General features: G+C 44.6%; 1 protein-coding gene across 16 annotated transcripts in view; it reads left to right on the top strand.

Moving 5' to 3' along the window:
• Positions 1–23,595, top strand: part of ZEB2 (zinc finger E-box binding homeobox 2) — a 113,255-nt gene that overhangs the window by 32,782 nt on the left and 56,878 nt on the right. Inside the window, exon 2 of one of the 16 annotated variants that reach the window (XM_050711518.1) lies at positions 8,947–9,065. The exons of the other annotated variants lie outside the window; for them this stretch is intronic. The gene's annotated coding sequence lies outside the window, so the exon portion shown is untranslated. The remainder of the gene's footprint in view (positions 1–8,946; positions 9,066–23,595) is intronic. 16 annotated transcript variants of the gene reach the window in all.

Raw genomic sequence — 23,595 nt, 5'->3', positions numbered from 1 at the left:
TTTCTCTCCTCTGCTTCCAGCCCAGGCAGAGCAAGGCATAATTTTCAGCGAGCACATTACACAACATTTGTCTTGTTCACTCCTTCCTCTTTAACAATTTTTAAGGGGGTTGCTCAACACGTTCTAAAATAGAAATGGAGACGATATAATAAAGTGCTGAACTGATGATACACATGGCAGTTTATGCTGTCAATGGTAAATTCAGAAGAAAGGGATGCAACACGCTCCAAGTGAAGAAATGTAAGCCCGTGTCCTGCAAGCACGCAGAGTTAGAGGCAGCCAGGGTGTTTCTGCATGTAAGGCTTTTCCAAAGAGACTGACGGCGTCAGAGGAGAGATTAATTGCACGAAGAGATACCAGACAAATTTCAGAGCCACGAGCTACCCTGAGCTAGCATCGGAGGCAAAAGAATAGTTATTTTGTTTGGCTAATAATTAGATCTCCGCTTTCGATGCGGCTGCTTTAAAGGGGCGAGATGTGGATGGTATCAGATCAGCAAGTCCTGAAATTAACTTCCTACTCACCAAACATGATGAAATAAGGATGGCTTAAAAGTAATGCAGATTAATCACCAACTTTTTTTGATCTCTTTTGTCCCTTTACCACTGTCTGAAATAATTTCCACAAATAGGAGACGTTTCACAGTGGGTATGAAGTGCTCAGCTTTCACTCATCAAACTTTAATCGGAACTGCATTTTAGTTTTTGAATAAAGAACACTTAAAAAATTTAGATGCAAATTATTTTGCATTATTCATGCTCTAAGTGTCCTTGTAGATTTAAACACTTCTGAGGCCACCTTGATTCAAGTAATTACCTAGGCCCTCACTGCTCCATCATGAATAAGGTATTTTGTACAAGTAAAGTATGCACCCGATGAGCTTTTAAAGTGGCTTTACACTGAACTTGTGTATTGCTTCTCGTGCATGAGTGATTCGAACACGCGTCGCAATCTGTCTCAGGTGGGAAATCCTGGCAGAGCATCCATGAGTGACGGAACGAAGCCTGCGAGCCTCGGCGCACACTATTTCTTTGTCTTCGCCTAAGACTCTCAAAGTGATTCTCTCGCTCGAGTCTTGTGCCTCGTCTGAAAAGTCTGAGGAAGCAATAGCCGCTCGCGGGAGAGAAATGACAGTCATTTCTCACTTAACTCTTTGTTCCCCGCCCCGCTGCCCATTCTCCGGCTGCCTGCGCTCAGGCACTTAAGGCGTTCACATAAGATAATATAAGTCTCTCTACTTTTATGTAGCATTGTACATCTGCCTCCCCATCTGTCTGCTGAGCCTCCCTCACACGCCCGCGCGAGGTACCACCTGAGCGGTATTTTTCACACAATAGGACTAGCTCGGCGCTCAGCACCGCAGCCAAAGGCTGCTCGCAGCAGGAGCCGCTGCTGGACGGGAGGCTCGATGTATATCTGTACGTATATCCTCAGCTGAACGAGCTCGCAAGAGTTAAATATAATTGGCTGAATCTCGTACTTGGCGTTTGTTGCAAAGTGCCCATGTTTTTTTTTTTCTTTTCCAGCTACATTGCTTTGAAGAATTATAGGAATTTTATGATGTGCTATTGGAGTTCCACTGGCATAGATTACAGTAAAGGGGTTAAAGTTGGTTTATGTTAAAAAAAAATTATGCAGAAACCAATAAAAATAAACACACTCCAGTAGACTAAACTTGCTGGGCTTTTAGTTTTAGCTTAACAATAGAAGTTTAGATGAAATCCAACATTGCAGCTTTTAGAAAATTAGTTGACACTCACAGTTGATCATCTTTACTACACAGCGGTATAATTAATATTTAAACATTCTAATAATGCAGCTTGCTTTGCATGCACTTTTCAGCCCCACTACGGTATATTTTATCAGGAATAGTGCTAGCATTTTCTTAGGTAATGTCATTTTTTAAAGTTATATTTAAAATAGGATATTGGCTGCTCGCTCACTGCAAAAGAAATATCAATAGGCCAATAGGCAGGTTTTGTGCGTCAGTTTATGATTAAAGCGTGTCTTTACTGAAGACAATAGAAAATATATAAGGGGCTACTCCTTTGCCATCATCATAAAATAAATATACCCAGAGACGACGGGTTTAGAAAACTGTCTCTAGTTGTTCATTTTTCTTCATGTTATCTGTAATAAGGGGAACTTTTTTAATATCTAGATGCGGCACAAAATCAGGCAGTGACCCACGGATCTGTGAAATACTGCACCTCTGACACCCACTCATTTAGAGCCAGAGAGCACTTAATAAAGAAGTCATGCAAGTAAAAAAAGGGAAAAAAGAAAAGAAAAAAGAAAACAACAAACCCTGAAGTTTTCACATGAGTGTTGTTGGGGTTAAGGTCTGCCTGGCAATTTAGTAAAATGGCGAGAAATCGTCAAAATGGAAAAGGGCTGCGCCGGTTTATTTACTTGTGAGAGCCTTTTTCCTCTGCCAGGGCTGGCGGTGGGAAGGCAAAGTTGTTTCAGGTGCTTTGCTCATCAGCTTAATCCCCCTGCTTAGCGCAAGGTGCCCTTTATTCCTGGTCATGTAACTTCCAGCGGGACGGGGTGTCCTTCCCTGAGCGGCTCTGGCCTCGCTTCCAGGGTCCTCCTGCCACCAGCCAGAGGGGTGGCACTGGTGCCGTGACCGTCAGCCACCACAGTCCCATGGCTCCTTCAGGCAGATCCTGGGGAGCAGAAAGCATTCCTCAAAAAAAAAATAAAAAAAATGCAATCGACACCAATGACAAGACATGTGCAGGCACATCTGATACACCCATCTTGGCTGCCCCATGGTGCAAAGAGCATCTCTCGAGCCTCCTGGCTTGAGAAAGTGTCCACGCCCCGCAGCTTCTGGCCCAGCTCGGCCCTGGGGGTGTTTGTGGTGTGCCCACGGAGGTGTTTCGCCACCAGGAGATGGGGTCTGGGGGCACGGCAGCCGGGGCGGCCATCCCGCTGCGCGGCAGGTCGCGAGGTGCTTCCAGTGGAGCTGAGAATCTGGCCCTGGGCTTTGTCACGTTTCGTTGCGAGTTTGAAAGCGGGCCCATTTCTATTAATACTGTTAATAAAACACATATGTTTTGTCAGGCAAAACTGCCTTTTCATTAAAACAGAGCATAATTTCATGGGTTTTTTATGTTTGTGCAAAAATAGCCATTTCCCCAATATGTCACCAAATGCAGAGTTGGGGATTGCGTGTGCGTGTGTGCAAGGTTTCACCAAGCCACAAATATTTTCATGCCAAATACCGCCGAGCGAAACCGCTCAGCATCTCACTGCTCCAAGCCAGTCCTCGGGCCTCATCCTAATTGCCTGGGAGGCAATGGGAGTTTCTAATTTACTCGAAAAGTAGCAGAAAAAGGGGCTTTTAAAATTTTGCACACGTAACAACCGCAGGGCTGATGCCATAAGACCTATAGCATGTGTGAAAACAGGCTGGGTGCCACCGTGAGCGTTCTGCGAGCTGTGCCATACATTGCCGTGCATCATGCGCGCCTGCAGAGAATTTGGGGATGCGGTTTTAAGGGCCGGCGTCGCGGGGCGTGGAACAAAGTGGCATTGTAGCGGCACAGGCGCGTAGGAGCCGCCATGCCACATGCCCGCTGTCCCTTCGCAGGGCAGGGGTGGGAGTGGGAGTTTTAAGGAAACAGATAAACAGCAAGTAGAAAGTGCCTAACAGCTGCTTTAAAAAACCCGGCCGCGGCTCCCAGCCCCACTGCATCGCCACCGACACATGTAGCGAATTACGTGCAAGAGCTGCTCCGGCTCTTGCGTTTCAAGCGAGGGAAAGTAACGCCGGGAGATGCTGAGATGGAAACGCCTGTGCTTGAGATGGGAGCAAGCTGCCTGTGGTAGTTTGGCTTGCTTCTGCTTTATCGGGTTTTGTTCAGTACGGCAGTTACACACACCTTGGCTGCACATAGCTAAAAGAGTGCGATCTATTTTAAACCTGCTGCTGAGGTGGTAAAGAAGAGATAAGTTGAAACCTAGCTGCTATCTCACTTGTGCGTGTGACAGATATGTCCAGAAATGGATAAAATTAAAAGCATTTTTCATATGCTAATAGCAACCTGGTTGAGGAAACAAATATAGGGAACAGAGTGGCAAGTCAAGAGGTTTCTATCACGAGTATATTTCTTCCATTACCTAAATTATAGGACTTCTTTCTCAAAACTGATATACATATTTTCACTGTGTCTAAAAGAAAATTCTATAGTTCAGTTTGATTTCAGCATCAACCTTATGGCAGCCATGTGGGAGTGAGATTATGGGACATGTGGAACAAAAGTCTTCCAGCCAGAGGAGGCCTTCTGAGCATAATGATTCTTATTTAAATTAGTCTATGTTTTATTACTCAGTTGGGGAGGGGAGAAGGAAACCAAGGAAAAGAATATTTCTTTAAAACCACAGTCACCTGAATTGTAGATGAAGAGAAATTAGGTAGTTTGCAGCCTGCAGAATGGACAAACATTTTCATATCATAATAATCGTTTCAAGCAATCCTCAATTTTTTTTTTTAATTTTACATTTAAATTTGCTTTTCTTGTTGGCATGCCTGCCGATTCATTTGTAAATGTGCTTTAAATTCCTTTGTATATTACAATGAATGCCACCTCTTTAAACGCTCTTAGTAATTTAGCGAACTTCTTTGCCAGTGGGTGAAAGTACAGTATTGTACACGCATAAGAAAAGGTACATTCATTATGCTTCACGTATGAAAAGGTATATTAGGAACGGTTTTGCTTAAAGTGGAGGGTGAATGGAGGAGTCCCTGATCCATCACAGGGCTTTTGCATGTGTGAGAGTGTGTCTCTGTGAGCGCCACGTCCAGAAAGGCCGGTCAGGAACCCACCGGCAAATGCTTGCCTGTGAAACCTGAGAAGATTTCTAACAAGTAGGTAATCGTTTCAGGCCTACGCGAGGGGAGAGGGAGCTGAAAGCTCACGCTGGGGCAGGGCCGCCGTTGTAGGGAGAAAGAGAGGGCCTGGGGGTCTGGTCCTTGCACCTTCCGCCATGCCTGTCACGAGGTGACATGCCGCGTGAGAAGGATCCTGCGAAGAGTAGGCTTGAGACCGTCCCATGACCTCAAAGCCTGTTTTGGGGTCAGGGCTGACCCTCGCAACTGACCATGCAACCCATTTGTGGTGAGGAATAAGCACAGGAGAGAAAATGGGGTGGCCTGAGGAGCCTGGTGCTGTGCTGCTCCTCTGCCCAGCTCCTGGCCCTCAGCAGCTGCAGGCAGGCCCGGCTCATGGCGTTTTTTGTGGTGCGGTGGATATGGCACGGCCCAGGCCTGAAGGCAAAGGTGGGCCAGGTAAAGGCCACCCAGGGCAGTGCTGGTCATCAGGACCACTCTCTTCAGGAAGGACACAAGCCACCAACTGGGATTTTCTGTGAGGAACAGCCCCAACATTAGGGAGAGGGCTGGCCAGAGTATGGCCAATAAACACGAGAGCTGCGAGGGTTTCAATGAGACATTCTTCTCCAAACCAGAGGTCACTCATTTTGCACTTATTCCTTTATGTGGTTTCTGAAAGTTTAATTTTAAGGAGAGGATGTGGGTACGGTCTGTTTGTTTTCTTTCTTTCTCTTTCTCTTTCCTTTCCTTTCCTTTCTTTCTGAGCTCTTTACTTCGAATTAATTTCATGGAAGCGTGTGCGAATGCTTTCCAGTGGCATGCCAGCTGTCACTTTTCGATCGGGGGAACTCAGGCTTTATTTTCGAGATGCAATTTTAAGGTTGATTCATTGTAATAAGTGTCACTGTAAGACCAGCGAAGGAGAGTTAGCTTTCATTAACATTCCTCAATTCTGGAGCCCATCAGGAGGTAGATAAGGTACCACCGGGTCTGTCCACCTCCCCGACCACAGGAGGACAATGCCAGGAATGTTTGCAATGCGTTTCTATTTTTGTCACACCTATGTGTGGCCATCCATCTGGTCTTAATCAATCAGTCTCATCCCCGAGCTTTGCTGTTCTCCCAGCTGAAATAATACACTTCTCCATCAGAGCTCTGCCTCAAGGAGGGTCACTGCTCACCATTCCCCAGACAAGGCATATTAACAAGGCTTACATATTTGTAAACATAGGTAAACCCAGGAGGGGTGATTGGAAAGGAACATTTTGAAATATGAATATTTTATGAATAAACCACTGTGTTGTTTACTTAGCGATATTACACAGGAAAACTTGATGAAGTACTAGAGGTAAATTTGTTTTAGAAAAAAAAAAAAAAAGTAAAAAAACCTACCACCACCAACAGAAATCCTCAGGAGCACAGAGACAAAGATAAATGATGAAAGAGCAAGTGATCCACCACCCTATTTAAGCAGAGGTAGCATGTATAAAATATCTTTCTGAAAGAGCAGAGAAGTGGGTGGTGAATACTGTAAAATGTGCCATTTATTTATTTAGATTGCACATCAGGAGATAAAACAAATGAAAACTCTGACTTGTTAATAATTTACATTTAAGTGGAAAATTCTTACACACTGTTAAGATACCTCCAAGACCTGACACCGCAAATGCAAATAATTTACATTCTTTGTGCGCACAAAACTTAGCTCATCTGGAGAAAAAAAAAAATCAAATATGTGTTCAGGGGGCGATGAAAACCAGGCTACATTTACACTCTCATAATTACATTTATTAATTTCGGATGCCTCTTTTGAAGCATTCACAGAGCTGACCTTCCCATTCATCAGGTGTTCCTTGCTGAGAATCTGCTGGGCATACCTCACAACCTAGGAGGTAGGAGATGCAAAAAAAAAAAAAAAAAAAAAAAGAGAGATTTCTTTTCAATAAGCAGCACTATTACTTTTCCCCTAACAGCTTATGCAAAAAGTTTTGTGGGGGAGAAAAAAGCCCAAGCAAAAAAGAGGAGTGTGCATAACAATAACTACCTCTGTCCCTTCTGTTTTTGTTCTTTTCATGTCAGGGCACTTTTTAGCCGTGCTGCCCGGGTAACTGCTCTGGAAGGTTGGAATATCTCTTGTTGAAGGAGGTTTGTGATTGAGGGCCCTCTGACACAACCTTTTGTTGCTCTGAGGTGTTTGATCCTCTTTCCCTTTCTTCTAAAACCAATCCCATCCCTTTAAAAAATGGATAACCAGCACTTCTTTTACTTATTGTCAGCTTTTGGAAAGTTGCTGTGGGGGGTGGTAGAAGTTTAACTAGTTAACCCCTTGCATGCTGATGCTGGCCAGCCGTCAGGGCTTCTTTTTCGCCCATTGTCGGACAGGGAATATTTCCATAGCTGCGTCAGGTATGCAAATCCTCTTTTATACCCAGCCATGTGACACGCCGGTGCTGGCCCGCGGACAGTTTGCTCGCCGATCCCTCTTGTGCCTCTCTCCGCGGACCCGTCGGAGGGAAAACACGCAGGGGCAGGAGCTGGGAGCCAGCCCCCGAATCAGGACGGCTGCTATTCAAGTGCGCTGAAATTTCAAAATGACTCAGAGTTTTGTAGTTGCAGATTTTCTTATCGTTCCCTGAACTGAAACTTGCGCGAGTCACTGCCGGCGCGGGCTGCTGCGATGTGCTCGGTTTTCGTGCTCTTTGAGAGCAGCGCCGAGCAGCAAGAATTCACAGAGAGTCACTCTTCAAAAGTGTGCGGCCAAATCTGAAAGTAACAAAGGAAGAGCACCTCAAAATGCGATGTGTAATAAGTGCGCTCACTCAGAGCCCTGTGATTAAAAGTGGGCCTGTTTTTTTTTTTTTTTTTCAAAGGGAAGGGACACAACCCGGGCTATGGGGAAGAAAAGCAGCTTAAATGGATTATTTAACAAAAAGCAACTTATAGCTCCTAGATAGTGACCTACATTCTGCACACAATGATGATGTTTTACGGTGGTGATAGGGTTAATAACCTAACATCATTCATGTAGTGTTTTTTGAAAATTGAATTTTACTGCTACAAAGTAAATGTAACAGCCCTCTGGAGACAATATTACAGGCACTTTATTGTTTGCTAAGCTGATGTCATCTTTCTACGGACTGACTTTAAAACAAAGGCAGAACATTTATTACAAATATCACTGTGTGAAAGGAAATCTACTGAAATATTGTTTAGAAGGTGGACTGATAAAACTGTATTAATACTTGGCTTTGATTATCTGCAAAGTTATGCCTGTGGAATGCTTTCTCGCGTGATCTCTGCTCAACATAAATGATCATCTTGGCTATCGCATGTACTTTTTTTTAACGTAATCCATCACTAAGCATGTGTTACTTTTAAAATGTGTTTTATAATATACTCTACAGCTCATTTATAACTCTTCACAGTTTCTTTGTAAGAATGTAAATGAGGTTTTGATCAAAACCTAAAATATTTCCCTTCAAAGCATTTTCATGTAAACAAGGCCACGTCTTCCCCATTGAAACTGGTGCAAGCACTCCCATGAGTGGAGTTACCAGGACTTGGCCCCCTTCTAGGAACATGGCTTGGCTCTGCCCTGCCTCATGCTGCGAGTGGTCCCAGGGAAGGAACTGGGAAGGTACTGACCATTAAGGCCAGTATTTGCTAACCCGGGTCCCCAGTCAGGTGCCTACATCAAAATCTGCTTCAGCAAAGATGCTGGAGCCTGAAGATTCATGGCCTACCAGCTACGTGGGTTAAGCTTCGTGGCGTTCAGTCCTTTGAGAGCCTCGCTGTGTCCTTTCGTACTGAGTCTTAATGAAATCACCGGGTTTGAAAAGTCTAAGCTGGTTGCATATGACCCTGAGTTTTATGAGTTTTATCACTCCCATGCAGTCTTTCTAAGTACCTTTCAAGTGAACAAAATACATTTGTCCCTTTTTAGAAGAGTAAATGATTCATTTGCAAATAATTTAATATCCATTAAAGTTTAAATTTCCTTTGTTTCCTCACTTGCAGAGTAAATCAATGAGCATTTCAAAGTAATAAGTACGATGAGGGAGAATACATTTTCATGTATCACAGTATCGCTGTTGTGGCTTTTGCAGGTGAAGCATACAAAGATGTGAACAGCTTTATGAGGACGGGTGTCTAAGCAACTGATTATCTCATCTGTGTTGAAGGAAGACTGCAAGAGAAGTGTAGGAAAGAGAGACAAATTTAGAAAGTGAGTAGTGGAGTTAGCAGTAAAACCAGTAACTTGGTAGGAGTCTGTGTTATTAGTATCATTTCTGAGGTTTCCATGCATGTAATGCACTTTGCAAAGGTGGACATCTACCTACACTGCCTAGCAGAAGCTTATATTCATACCTTCTTGCTAAATGTCAAACGCTGACAGGTTGTGGCAGTTTATATCAGCAGGATTAAAACTGGCAATTGGACGATAACAGTTTACTTTTAATATCCTCAGAGCAAAGTTTTCAGATTGCCAACAATTATCAAAGGGTGCCTTGCCTGTTCCATTAATGCTAATATTCTCAGATGTTTGAATACGATTGTGCATGTCAAGCCAATCTATCTGGCATGCTGCTGGACATCCTTTGACTGGTGTTGTGTGGCATTTTTTGCTTAATCTTTGGTGTTGCTCAGATAAATTTAGTCCTGCCATAAGCAATACTCATTCTGACACCGACAGGATCTGCACATAGGTAGCTGACAGCAGGCTCTACTGGAAAGTTAGAAAAGAGTTCAAACTATTTTAAAATGTAATCAAGAACAAACAACTAACCTTTGGCTTAACTAAGGGTTGTCTGAACATGACTGAACACAAATGTCCTTGTGTTCCTCTATAAAATACTTTTTAGAGCCTCTGAGGCATCTTCACAAACACTGAACAGCCTCGTGCTGACTTGCTGACAAGGTAGAGCCTGTGGGTCTGACCCAAATCCTGCAGAAGTCACCCCAATGCCTTCCAGGTTAGGTGTCCCAAGCGTCCTCTTCAGCCGAGCTTTAAGCTCCAAAACTCAAAGGCCATAAAAGATGAGAAGGTCTCTGTGTAGGCACCGAGACCGCGGCTTTCTCCAAAGGATTTCCTTGTCTGTGAGAGTTACAGAGGGAGGGAGGCACGGAGGGTTCCTGGCTCGTATCGTTGGGTGCTTCCCGAAGAAAATCAATTGACTTGTGGCCATTGATGGCAGCTCTGAGTTTGACTCACATTGGCCACTATTCCCAAGGTCTGTGAGAAGGCTATATATAACTACAATGTATAATGGTTGCTGTTAAATGCATCAGCTTTGCAAATGGATGCACTAGACATCTCCTTTCTGTCTCATGTACTACAATTGTTCCAATTGTTTGAAGTCGAGTGCTTTATGCCGCTTAGAAAGAAGTCTCTGTAATGTCTCCCACAGTAGATAAGGCCAGTTGTAATGAAAATAGAGGTGATTCTTTATTGAACCTCCGGACACAGGCAGGAGGCTGTAGTTGTCCAGCTGCTCGGCTGGGGCATTGCAGTGCTGATGCCCCTCTGCAGGGCTCTAAGGACCGGCCAGGAGTTTGCAGGCCCAGAGAAGAGCACCAAAACCACGCCAGCAAGTGTGCACACAGAAAGCAAAAATGGGTACCTTCGTTGCAGAGGAAATGTTGAAACAGCACGCCAGGTTATACAATCAGCATTTCTTCGTTATTTCAGTTGTACTAGAATTCAGAAAAGGTTCGGCCTTTCAAAAAAAAAATAAAAATCCAGCAGCAACAATGGGTATAATCACACATTTGAACGTAAGAATTAGTTTTATGCAGCGCACTAGAAAAACCAAAATCTTGAGGAACAGTTTCAAAATAACCAGAGAAAAATAAACCATTCCTTATGTCAGTCTTGTTAGAGAGGGATTAAGAAACTGGCAATTATTTTGGCGACCTTAATTGTTGCTCTGCAGGAAAATATGTAATTAGAGCACGTTCGCAGGCCTGCACACCTGCAGCACATCCTACAGTATAATGTCAGCTTTCAGTGCTTGCTGGTGCCAGGTTCTATCACAACCAGGCACAGTGATGCTCTGAGAACATTTCGGACTCGTGTAATGTAGCTTCTGTGTATGAAAGAAGCAGGCATTTACACTGCCATACAATGGAGGGCATTACTGCAACACTGGTTTCATTATTTTCTGACGCCTACCTTCAGCACTGCTCTGGTTTACTCAGTTTGAGGTTTTATTGTTACGGTATAATAGTCCTGTACATTTCTGAAATTCCCTTATTATTCAGCTTATTAATACAGTACTGGCTTGATTATCAGGCCGCAGTTGTGAAGGGGAAGATTCAGCGTGCTAGCAAAGTCAGAAGCTGGGTAAATTCCTGGTATAATGGGAACAATTGTTTGACGCACTTCAGCTAGGCTCTCTGTGTGCATATAGGCGCCGATGCCAACGTACATATGTGCGGGCACGGTGTGCGTGGCGGCGGCCGTGCCTAAAAAGAGAGTGAGAAATGTTGGAAGCGATCTCTGATTTTGTGACAGAACGGGGAAAATTCTTTCCGCGATGCTCCTTGCCTTCCTCTTTTCCCCGTGCGGCTCCTCTGAAAAACTCCCGAGCTCGGGAAAGCGAGTTAAAATAAAGGAGCGGTGGAGGGAATAACTGTCTTGCAGCTAAATTCAGTAATCTGGCACGCTGATAGTTAACAGACTTCTCCCCCTAAGGGAGATACACTGTATTTTGCTATCTGACATGTTGTCATATATAAAGAAATCAATTGGTAATTAAATGATGCACCTTGTGAAGATGACAAAAGGCATTTGGTTGCGAGAAGAGAACTGGGTTGTGAGGGGTTTGTAATGAAGGCCTAATGACTATTCATAAGAGATTTTCAGTCCGTTGATCCACTTGACTGGAAAGTTCTGCCCTGGAGAGTTAGTGCTGTCAGATTCTCTCACCTCAGAAAGCCGCCGCGATCGACGGTGTGGAGTATGAGCGAGAAATTATCTAGTTGTTGCTCCAGGCCTGTCTTAGGTCACATGCAGAAGGCACACATCTGGCTTCCTGTAGGTGCAACCTCGGGACATAAACTTTGACTAATTTTTAAACTATAAATATGTAAGGCTGACACTGAATAAGCTACCTTTTATTCATGTTTTCATAAATTTTCTAGCGCGTTAAAGCCTTGTGCGGAGCTACCATTTTGGACTCCTTGGCTTCTGCTCTTCCCACAACAATGCCGTTTTCCTTTCCTCTGACAAATGGCATTTTAAGAAATTTCTGTGGTGCAGATGGTGCCCACGTTGCCTCCCGTCTTCTCGCGTAAGACCGATGGACCAGCCGGGGTTGTTTTGGTAGGGTCACCTACGGAGAGGACCTGATAGAGATGTCAGGAGGCATTACAGGGTCTCAAAGCAGATTTTGCCCCTAGTGGAGCTTTTTCTTGGTACTTATTTCTCTGGTCACTAGCACTCAGGGTAACCATACCAGACCATCGAGTGTTTCCTCCTCCGAGGGATTTCCTGATCTTTTCCCTCTGCAGGAGGTCCCCTGGATGGTGACTGCTTGCAGTTGACACTCCAGGAGGCAGAAACCCACAGACCTTTGAGGAGAAAGTGTCCTAGTTAAAGGAAAGGTGCCAAAAGCTGCACACTAATTGCTGAGACTACAGAGATGAGCACCTTTTACACGTCCATCTCCAGCATTGCACTCTCTCGAGTGCATAAACCTCTCTCTCACAAGTGGTACCTTATAATTAAAACTGAAAAGGAACAAATTGGCTCCAGGAAGCTTCTCCGAGGTACGAGGTGTTGCCCTACGTTGATCAAGTCCAGCACAGCTCCCGGGTGAGAGCCCTGAGCTCTGCACATATTTGCTTTTGAAAAGTGGCCATCCACATTATCTTATCAGGCAGCTCACCTTATCAAAGGTAAACATATTTACCACCTCGTTAAAGGTTCTTTGCACCAGCACTTGAAAGCAGTATTTGTGGACAAAAACCTGTCAAAGTCACTGAGACAGACGGACAGGAGGACATTATGGCAAACTTTGGAGGCTTCAATCTGTCAATAGTGAAACAGCAAAGTAATTCAATACATTATGCATATTTGAGGAGGCCTCATTGGTGTTTCCTTCTTGCGTATTGTGGTTACTGAATTTTGCTGATGTGTTTGCCGGAGCTGACAAGGTAGACCAAATGAATGGACAAATGCCAAAAAAACAATTATGTTTATTAATGTACATTGATTGCTTGTTTAGGATATAAAACAAATTAAAAAATACATTAGTATTTAAACCTTCTTTTTATAGCTGGCCTAATGACTACAAGTAATATAGTGTCTAGTAAAGGACAGTCTACAGTACCCATAACTCCTGCCTTTATTGTCATGTTATTTGACCCAAATTTAAATGGATATTTCTCTCATCATTTCTTTAAATGACAATCCGTCTTATTTTTAAATATATAGGCCTTAAGTCGACTCATTAAGGCTAGAATCAGCTATCCTTGCTTACCTTGAACCCAACACTGGCCTTAGTGGCAAAATTCCTCCAGCACCACGCCGCCTGCCCACATGCACTTGGCCTGGGTGGAAGGTGTGGTGGTGCCCAATCGGCGTGGGGAGGTAACATGCCCCAAAACAGCACCTGCCTGTCCCGAGGAAGGACAGTTCCCAGCCTTTGCCCATGTTTGTTTTTTTTTGTTCCCCATTTCCACCACCCCCTTAGGCAACAAGGCTGGCAGCAGGTTGAGGTCTTTCCCCTCTTCACCCCATCCCTATATACGTACCTAAGGCCAACCATGTATACTCCATCACTGTACAGCATTTAACTAGGGGCTGACTGATACAAGGGAGAGGCGTCTGGGATTACATCCCAGGACTGTTTACAGCACAAGAAGTTGCTAAATAATTTTACAGTATCTCTTTTAAGTCTGAGCAAGAAAGTTATAGCACTTTAAGTTGAGGGCAACATCATTCAGAACGGTCTTAGAAGTACTGCCAAATAGCAAAGTGAAAGCCATAAAGTAAACATGACTTAGCGACACCTGGACCTTTCAGGTTTTATAGCAATTGTTTATAATGTTGGACTGGCCTCTAAAATATGTCTGCAGAAACGGTGCCGGAGCTTTATTTTACCTAACTCGCTCTTTCTTTATGTTCCACCCAGGTTCTACCCTTCATTATTTGCGCTCATTTAAGTACTTGTGTTTCCTTCCCTTGCTCTTTTACTTGGCGTTTTATTCACTAGCAGAGGCTGTGACGTAGATTTAGCAGCATGGTTTCCACATTTAACGGGTGTCTTTCAGAATTCCTCAGCATTATCAGTGCGTATGGTTCTGAATGTGGCTAAACTGGCTCCAAAAGACATTTTTGCCATTTTTTAGGGTCTGTTCGGAAAAGAAAAGCAGAGATGCCGTTGTCTCAAACAGCAGCTAAGATTTTTTTTCTTTTTTTTTTTTTTAAAAGGAATTAATTCCAAATCTACAAAAGTTCCCATAAAATGTTTTTTTTTGCTGCTCTGTTGGAAACTATTCTCATACAATGCCCCTATAAACCTACCTCGGTACTACCAGGCCCTATTGGAACTAATGGGGCTTGACAGTTCTTCAGTTAAAAATTATACATGAGGGTCACTTTCCCTTAAATTATCTATTGTATGCCAGCTGTTCGCAACTACAATGGTCTTACTTTCTTCCCATTGCCTAAAATGGTTAGCTTCACTGCAAAGCTGTCGCGACTGTTACTGTAGATAGCTTTTAAAGGCACTACTTCATCCCAAGCAACACCTTGATGGCAACACTAATTTCAGATAGATTTTTATCGGGTCCAGGGAATGTTCGGATCGGTCATTTTGCTTGTTTCGTGTCACAGCACTTGAGTTATATCATAATTTCTCATTTGCTGTACAACTTTATTCTATTTTTACGCTTCTGAGTGATGCTGCTTTAAGTGCCCATGAGTGGTACTTCCGGACCAGGAGCACTATCAGAGGCAACCTCAGGCAGATAAAACTCCTTGTCTTTTTGTTGGGGAGGGGAGAAAGGGTCATCGTCAAGTGCTGTTTTTCTTTTTTTTTTTTTTTCTTTCCTTTTGCCTATTAAAACTGAAGCTACTGCAGCTTTTTTTCATCAAGAGAGACCACACTTGGGTCATGGTTATTTCAGAATCAAAGCCTTCACCCTCAAACGCTTCTCGTTACTTGCTAAAGACTGCAGTGGTCATCTTTGGGCAGTAATTAGAAAGCCTGACACTTTTAAAGGATGTCTGTAGAATGAAATATTCCTCAAAGTTTTTTTGGTCCTGATTTGAAAATGAAAAGCAACTAACTTTCCTGGGCTGCTTCATACTTAAATAAACCTGCCACCCTTATTTCCATAGATTAATGAATAGTGGAAAATGCATGGCAAAGGTTTATGCTCACACTCTTTTCTGCCTTATCGGGGGCATTCTTTTTAATTATAAGATAAGTGTGATTTAGTAGTCATTTTTGAAACCTGGTAGAGCTGCCTCATCTGTAGCAGCGTTTGATTTCGGCGTACCCACGATGACCCACACTTTCTATACCTCTGAGGAATTAAGCAGCGTAGAGCCCACGCCTAGCTGCAGTGGAAACCTGGCGCAGCTGCATATTGATGCTTGGCATTAATTCCTTTAAAAACCTGGTCACTGATCCGCAGGCTGCGGCAGCTGGACAAGATCACATATTGGTTGCAGTTACACGTTTCTCCCGCTCCATTATGTGATCTTTCAGGGGCTGGGTGCATTAATATGCAACTGTTCTGTTTTCTTTCAGCTGGCTGGTAAACTCTTTAACCAGTCGAACAGTTTGCAATTGTTGCGGTGCTGAGTGGGTGGATAGGAGCCGGGGCCGCAGCCTTGTCCAGTTGTAGATAGAATAAAATTGACAATGATGCAATGGAGCTGGCATCTGGACAACTCTGTGGGATGAATGGCACTGCTCTCGCGGTCCCTCCGGTGGTTGTATGCCTTGTAATAGCTAGCGTAGGAAGGGTGGTGAAAATTGATATGCACTATTACTACATGTATAAAACTTAACACTGGGGCCATAGCACAGGTGGGGGGTTCCTGTTTATTGATTTTTATTACTTTGTTAGAACATACGGCTAATGCCTTTATACTCCGGGAGCTCTGGGAGTGCTCACCTCAGGTAATAAACCTTTCTGTACTTTGCAGGAGTTCACGATTTACACGGGAGCTGGCGTTGTGCTGTGCAAAGCCGTGCCTCTCTCTTCCCTCTCCCTTTTGTACCGCGCAGCTGAAAGGGAAAAGGAGACAACTTGCTGCGGTTATTGAGAATTTTGAAAACTGCCCGTTCCTGCCATGGAAATGGTCCCTTATTCTAATTACTCATATTTCCAAGAAAATTAGTCACACAAACTTATGTTATGTGTTGTCTCAGAGGTTGAAAGCAAATTAGGTTTCCAATAAGACAGTACATCAAACAAAGTAGCATGTTCTTGATGCAGATGACTTTTTTTTTAGAATTATGGTTGGACACTTTTGGCAGACAGATTGTCTTTTACTCTATCAAAATGACAGTTTCTTTTGTAACTGCTACATTCATAATTAGAAGGAGAGAAGCAATCTGCCCAATTTAATATACTAAAAGAAGTTTAGTGTCTTGTGCTAGTAATTTCATTATTTTAAAATATGAATTAATTGTCTTAAAATAATATTGTTAGAAGTATAACTAGTAGGATTACGGAGCTAATTCTCTTCTTTTTAGAGAAAATCAAAGCTCCTATTAATGCACTTCAGGCTAGATTGGGATTTAAGGTTTCTATCAGGTGTGCGATTCGGGGGAAGAGGCCGGGGGGTGAGCGAATCCTTAATGCGAAATTCCTCCGTACAAAACCCAGCTCTCGGAGGTTTACTGTAAGCTTGCAGAGCTTAACTCGGGGTAATGAATGAGCAGAACTCGATGGCTGAGCGGAGCGGGAACAGAAGAAAAGGCCTTTCACCCCGGGTTCATGCGCTTGCCTCGCGGAGCTGGGTGCCAAGCGGGCTGCCTTTTTGTGCACAAGAGGAGTTTCACACACAGTCCCCGAGCTTGCTTTGTTCCCGGGGCTGATATAATGGTTATTTTATCGCCAAAAATTGTGCCGCTTTGCAAAATGCAAGGTCTCCAGTCCCGATCCTGCGGTCAGGATTCACGGGCGTAAGATGTAAGTCAGCAAAAAAAACAGGCCTCAAAAAAAAAACGGTTTACACTTTGTTCAGAAACAAAATTAACCTTGAAAGTTTAACTTTCTCTCGGGAAATGCAATCCTGACCCGGGCCGTACTTTGCACTGCATTAAAAGAGCAAATAACTTTTAATTTCTGTTCAAAACCCACGTGCCCCTCGTCAGCTCAAGGTAGGCCCGGGCTGAAGCCTGCGCCGTCCCCCCAGCAGCCTAGAGACTTTCGCGGCCGCTGTGCAACGAGCCGAGAGTTTCGGGACAGCACCTGGCCCAGGAGGGAGCACACCCGTGGGGACAGATCTGGGTACATCTAACTGGCACGCATTTGGGCACGTCCACGAGGGGGTGAGGCCATCCTGGCCGCTCGGTAGGGCCCCGCCAGCGAGGGATTGGGGTGAGAAGGGCCGGGTGTCCCCAGTCGTGGGGAGGTGATGGAGCACCCACGCAGCGCTGCAGCCGGGGCGCCCCTGTCGATACCGCATTTAGAAAAGGGAAAATACAGAAGGTTGAAAGAAAGGGAAAATACTCGTAGGCCTGAGGTCTGAGGCCTCACTCCACATCCCTTATTTTACCTCTTAACCACGGGCAATGCCTCTGAAACTTACATATTAAAAAAAAAAAAAAAAAAAAAAAAAAAAAAAAAAGAACCATTAAAAAAATGCATTTTTAACAGAGATGTTTTCTCTGCAAGGAGGTTCCTCCTCTTGGTGCTCTTCCCTTCTGCGTGGTATCAGCCAAGTCCCTGCCCTTTGCCATCAGCTCCATAGGAAAACAGCTGCAGAAAGACTTATCCTGACCGGAATAAAATCATTATGACACAGCAAACCCAAACATGACGTGTGGTTTCAACAGCCTCTTATGCCCAGCTCTGCGTTTCCTTTTGGCTGCAAGGATAAGGCTTTTCCACTCGCTGAGGACCAGCCTAATATGAACATTTCGGCTGACCGTGAGCCACAAGCAGATAGGGTGAATTTTGAGCCATTTTAAGCTCCCCACTTGTTCTGAGGCAGACTGCAGAGGTGGTGTTACTCCACATGCAGCGAGCAGCTTCTCACGGGCACTGCCACACACACAAACAAAAATCCACACTAAAAGAACAGCAGTTCCATCCACAACCGGGGTATTTCTGGAGCCACCAAGCCTTAATTTTGCCCTCTTTTGCATAGATTGAGTGAGACACCTGTTAGGAAAAAAAAAAAAAAGAAATGCAAAAAGCTGGTGTATACAGGTTCAGGCTCAGAAGATGGGGTTTCCTGAACTCATGCACTTGACTTTGCTACCTTGAGGGCCAGCATCATGCAGCTGCTGTGCTGGCCCCCTATCTGCTCAGCCCTGCACGAAGCCGCTGGTTTTGCCCTCAGCGCCCCAGTGGTGAGCAGGGCTTCTCCTTTCCCTTCCCAGGGGTCTTGCAGAAGAGGAGGAAATTGTGGGGTGAAGATGCCGGGGCACAGCCAGGCCAGCTTCCACTGCTCCCCCTTGCACCTCCCGACACAGCCATGCTGCAGATGCAAATGCTGCTGCTGGGGCAAGCTCGGCTGCAGGACGCTTGTGTGCAGTTGTTAATTTGGCGTGTGACTGCTGTTCTCCTGAGGAAGGCAAATGTACAGACAGATAGCATGAATTTAGGGCCTCCATCTAGAAGGCATGCAGAAGGCATGTCTCCAGCCCCAGGACATCGTCCTGGCCGCGGTTTGAGGGCTCACGCTGAACAATGGAGGTCTCAGAGCTCTTTAGAGAGGACAGTCAGATGTTTTTCCTAACAGAAAATGCCCGTGGTTTAGATGCACGGGTCACTGCTAGCTCTCCCGCTAATACTTTCTGCTCAATACATACCAAAGGGGAGAGCAGTCAGAGGCATGTCTATCCCTGGTATGGAGCCAAACGTTCATTTCAGTAATGCTATTTACTAGGAGACATCTTGGAGCTTAATATTTCGTGAAATCGCTCTCGGTTATCTAGTTTTACCAACACAAGCAGTGTTTGCACTTTTTCTCCCCAATTTTCACATTCCTCCCCCACTGGTCACGGGGCACCGCTGAGCTGGAGGCTCTGGTCCTGCATCTCCCTGGCGTGTCCCACGGCGTGCACTGAATCCGGCCACCAGGCCATGGGCTCGGAGGGGCATCTCTCACCTGTCTTTAAAGCTGGTAGGCTTCTGCAAGCATCTCAAGGGTTTCACATCTAGTACCACGTGCAGGAAGCACTGCAGCAGCCCGGGTACTTTTCCGTTTCTCGCCGGCGCCGAGCTGCACCACGCACTCATCTCTGTACGTGCAGGCGCCGGGGCTGGAGGGGCGGCTTCTCACATCTCCGTCGGTGACCCCGAGCATCTGCCTAACCCTGACGCGTACACAAACCTCTTCTGACTCGGGTTAGACAGCAGGGGGATCGTTTTTGCTGAGCTCTTCTGGAAAACATGTTTGTGGTAGCTCTAGGCCAATAATTTTGTTTTCTAAGCGTTCTTACCTTGCCGGTTTATGTACTCCCAGTGTCTGCCTGGTCACCTTCTTTCCAGCAAACAATGCTGGATTTCCCCTTGATATTGAATGCATCCGAGGCTGGCTCTTTTATCACTTTTCTTCCCGGTCTTGCAGAATTGCGGAGTCTTCCTCCTTTGTCTGGGGAAGGAGAGGCGCTGAAAGCATTTCCACCTGGATGTTTAAATTATTTAAGTTGCAGGAACCAGACCTTTTCCCTCCTGAGTAGTTGTGGGTTTTAAAGGCTAAAATTGCTTCATCATGCCAAAGTGAAAGTATGCATAAATTATTTAGTTAAACCTGAGAAAATACAGACTTTTCTCAGTGATCTTTCAAGGGCTGCCTACTTAAATTTCAGAAGAATGGGCAGGGGTTTTTCCCTCTCTCTGTCCTCTTTCTTTCTTTCTCTCGAAAAATATTTTAAGTACCTATTCAGCCTTTTCTGAGATAAAGCTGTGACCAAAAATCGGAGGGCTGGGCTTCAAGCAAGTGTTTATAATAGAAAGTAAAACGCCGGAGAAATCCTGAGCGCCCGTACTTCATCACGGGCGCCGCATTCCCTCCCCAAGGCAGGTAGCAGCCTGCGGTGCCCGCGGCCGATGCCACGCAGGGCTCGTGGCAGGCAAAGCCCTGGCGGCCTCTGGTTATCAGGAAGTTAGGGCTCGGCTGTAAAAACAGAGGGGCGATTTTTTTAAACAACTTTCAGCCGACTGCTTTTTCTTTAATTTATGAACTTTGGGCCAGCTTGTGGCATTCTTGGTACTTTGCACACCAGCGGTGGCTTGCTGAAGTCAGGCTAGAGTAAGGCGGTGTTTGGTCCTCCTGTACCTGAACCCGGCCCTTTTTATTTTAAGGTGTAAGCTGCTGGCATTGAAGCTAATGGGCTACAAGGGAGCAGGAGCGGAGCTAAAGCCCCTCCGGGATCCCAGAGGACCCACCAGCACGGGACCTGGCTCTGTCAACACGCAGAGTTTACAGGACGGGTCCCCCGTGTAAGGAAATCTGATCTTTCCCCGGCTGATGTCAATATTTCTGTCATTGGCTCTGGGATCTAGATGAGGGTCAGATACAGGTATGTGAAAGAGAGGGGGGAGAAACGAGACGTTTCCCTGCGAAGGCAGTTATTTGTTTTACCGCGTATTTCATGCTCCCAGGCTCCGTGTGTGGCAGCGCAACGCCTGTGCAAAACGTGAGGAGTTATCCGAGGGGCAGGACTGCCGTAGGATCAGGTTTGCATTTTTTGCAAGCAACTCATTCGGCCTTGCTGAGGTTTAACAAATAGACAGACAGGTAAATAAATAAACCTAGAGTAAAATAAAATAAAATAATAAGGTAAAATAAACAAAACACGAAACAACGTGAAGTTCAGAAATGCCCTGACTAGGGAGCAGGGGCTTGCAGCCAGCCCCTTGCCCTGCCCTTGGTGCAGAAAGCGAGTCAGGGACACGGGCTGGGAGCTGGAGGGCGGCAGCAGCCGCGTGCGGGAGGATAAAGTGTCAGGGCTCCAAAGGGGTCTATCAGCCGGTGATTCATTACGTGAGAGACACTGACACCGTGCATGGCAGTGACTTCATGTTTATGGGATTGTGGCGTGCCCTGCAATGAATATGTGTTTTCAGAATGAATATAGACACCAAAATCCCTTCCGTTTTTAGTCAATGGAGCCCTTACAATCAATCAGGTAGATGATACCATATGTGCAAAACCAATAGAGATCACAAAAATACATATTTATCCAAGCTGGTCCTTCAAGCTGTTGTGGTAAGTCAGATAAATTTTGCATGTTTTTGAAACTGGAACAGCGACAAGCAGAAATCTGGAAAGGATGTTAGGAACTATTTTCTAATATAAATCCTGCTTAAATGCTAGAAACTCCCCGTAGTTTCTCCTGCAAACTCCAACACACTTTAATCAACAGTTTGGTTTTGTTATTTTTTTTTTCATTTATTTTGTACTTTAAGGGAAAAATCTTTTTATTTTTTTCCGGAAAAAGAGGTTTGGGAGAAACAACTTTGTAGTGGTGATGGATGAACTTTGCAGTTCAGCAAGAGAAGTTCAGCAAGACAGGAGCCTGTGCTCGTGCAACTGGAAGGGGGGCGGGAAATAAATTGTTAAAAATCACAGTGTGAGATGGGGAATCTACTGTAACTGCAAATCTCATTGCTTTGGTTTAGTTTCTGCCACAACCTGCACATTAGCATTTTCTCTCTCTGAATTATTGTGAAGATTTGTATTATATGTAATTACAATACAAAGAGGCTCTGCCAGATAAAGCTATTTGCTGAAGTACTGTTTTCAAAAAACACGGAGTCCTTTCACACTTTAACTTACACCTTTTCATTACCTGCTAATAAAAGTACAGTGGATAGATTTGCCTAAACATGTCTTGCTAAGAACATTAACCCCATGGGTAACTCTGGCCTTTTGAGATACAAGCTTTAAATTTTAATAACATCTCTAGAAAAAGAAAAAAAAAGAAAAAAAAAAAAGTCAAGCAAAGATACCAAACTATTTTTGCCCCTTTTTACCAATGTTGTAAGCGTTCTCGCACCGTAGATAACGGAGTTAAGTAGAGAAAATGCATTGTGGCCAGGCTCCCGGATTCACTACTGCCATGTGAATTATAAATCTTACAAACAGGGGTGATACATCATTTTTTATTAAACTTATAACATGACTGCTGCACAAATAGTGTTTACATAGAAGGGTATACATTTAATTTACTCTCTGGGAACATTTCTAAAGAATATAAATTGCATTTTGAAAGCTTCTTTCCACATAAAGTTCATCAATTTTTTTTTCTTTTTTTTTTTTTTTTTTGGCATTTTAATTGAAGCCTCCAAACTGTGTGTCCTTAGAGTATCGAAGAGCAAATATCTGTTGTGCGGTTATAAAATCAACTCTAATTTTCCTACCATGAAATACCAGATAATCAGCCTGTAAATTTTACCTACATTACTGGGAGGATGTGGAGCTATAAATTCAAAACAGTATGCAGGTTGGTGAAAATTGAGGTCTAGGCAGCAATGCATGTCCATAAACTTTTCTCAGGTTATTGGAACAGAACAAATCAAAAGCTGTTCCTGGTTGTATGATATTCTCTTTTGATAGACCGGGCTGCTTGTTGTTAGCAATCCAAGTGCAGAGGTTAGTCAGAGCAGAATGTAATTTCTAGCAATCTGACAGACCTGCGGATTGAAGCGGCAGGTTTTCCCTTCCGATTTCAGGGAATTGCTTCTTACTGTGACAAATGATTAGCTGTTATCTCTGACTGAATTTGATTTCTACAAGCAGCTGAGTCAGGTAACTTTGCAGCATTTGAGGGGGTTTTACAGGAAATGAAATCAGCTCCCTAGTCACATGCAGACCAAATGAAATCTTCTCGTTGGGGTAAAATTGTGCTTTTGGTTAACTACGGGCAGGTTTACCAAACACACATCTATATGTTGATGACTGGGTGGGTTTTTTTTTTAGCATCCCAGTCAAGGCTGCGTGCCCCTGGTCTGAGTGCCAGTGGGGATGGAGGGTGCTGAGGGTAAAGTTAAAGCTGTCGGCGCCAGATGTGCACCGCAAACAAAGGTACCCAGGGTGATGTGGCATAAACTACGGTTACTAAATTTGGCTCTGCATTGTTTCCACACAAGGGAGCGAATTGTGATGTTAATCAGATTAGACTCATTAAGGGGAAAAAAAAAAAAACACCAACCACCCTCACCCTTGCACAACGCCTTCTGCATCGCTTAACCCCACGCGGGAGACAGAGGTGTTGCTGCTGCAAGCATCCTGTGCCCGCAGGTGAAATCCCCCAGCTTGGCCCTTTGTGCTGCAGAAAACAGTGCTTTTTGGGTGGAAAATACCCGAATTAGGTGGAAAACAGGGGGACGGGGGCAGCAGGAGGCTGGGATGCTTTGGGGAGTGCTCTGGGAGGGCCGGATGCTGCTGCCTTCATATTGGAGCGGTGTGTGTGTGGCTCTGGCCATCTGATGTGCCGGCCCTGGCGCTGGTCATTTCACCGTCACGCTGCAAGAACTGCCTTGGCGTGCCAAAAAAAAAAATAGGGTTATCTTGCTTCTTCCTCATGAAACTTGTTTTCACGTTCCCTGCA

Source organism: Cygnus atratus, chromosome 6 (genome assembly GCF_013377495.2).
Source record: "Cygnus atratus isolate AKBS03 ecotype Queensland, Australia chromosome 6, CAtr_DNAZoo_HiC_assembly, whole genome shotgun sequence".
In the NCBI taxonomy this organism is placed as follows: domain Eukaryota; kingdom Metazoa; phylum Chordata; class Aves; order Anseriformes; family Anatidae; genus Cygnus; species Cygnus atratus.
This window is presented reverse-complemented; position numbering and strand designations above follow the sequence as displayed.